Genomic DNA, 285 nt, shown 5'->3' on the forward strand with positions numbered 1-285 from the left:
GGTGCCCTCTCCCTGTCTCCATCCTCCTCGTGCCACCCTCATCTCCGCGAGCAGGACCATGCCGGGTGCCCGATGCTGCTGGGTACCCCATGGTGCTGGGTGCCCAATGCTGCTGGGTGCCCGATGGTGCGCGGTGCCTGGAGGACTCAGGGTGCCCAGTCAGTGCTGGGAGCCCCGGGGATGGTACAGGGTGCCCCGGCACAGGGTGCCTAGCGTGGTGGAGCCCAGCACCTGGTGGTGAGGGCGCGCAGGAGGAGGAGGAGGAGGAGGAGGAGGAGGAGGAGG

Source organism: Gymnogyps californianus, chromosome 15, assembly GCF_018139145.2.
Source record: "Gymnogyps californianus isolate 813 chromosome 15, ASM1813914v2, whole genome shotgun sequence".
Classification (NCBI taxonomy): Eukaryota; Metazoa; Chordata; class Aves; order Accipitriformes; family Cathartidae; genus Gymnogyps; species Gymnogyps californianus.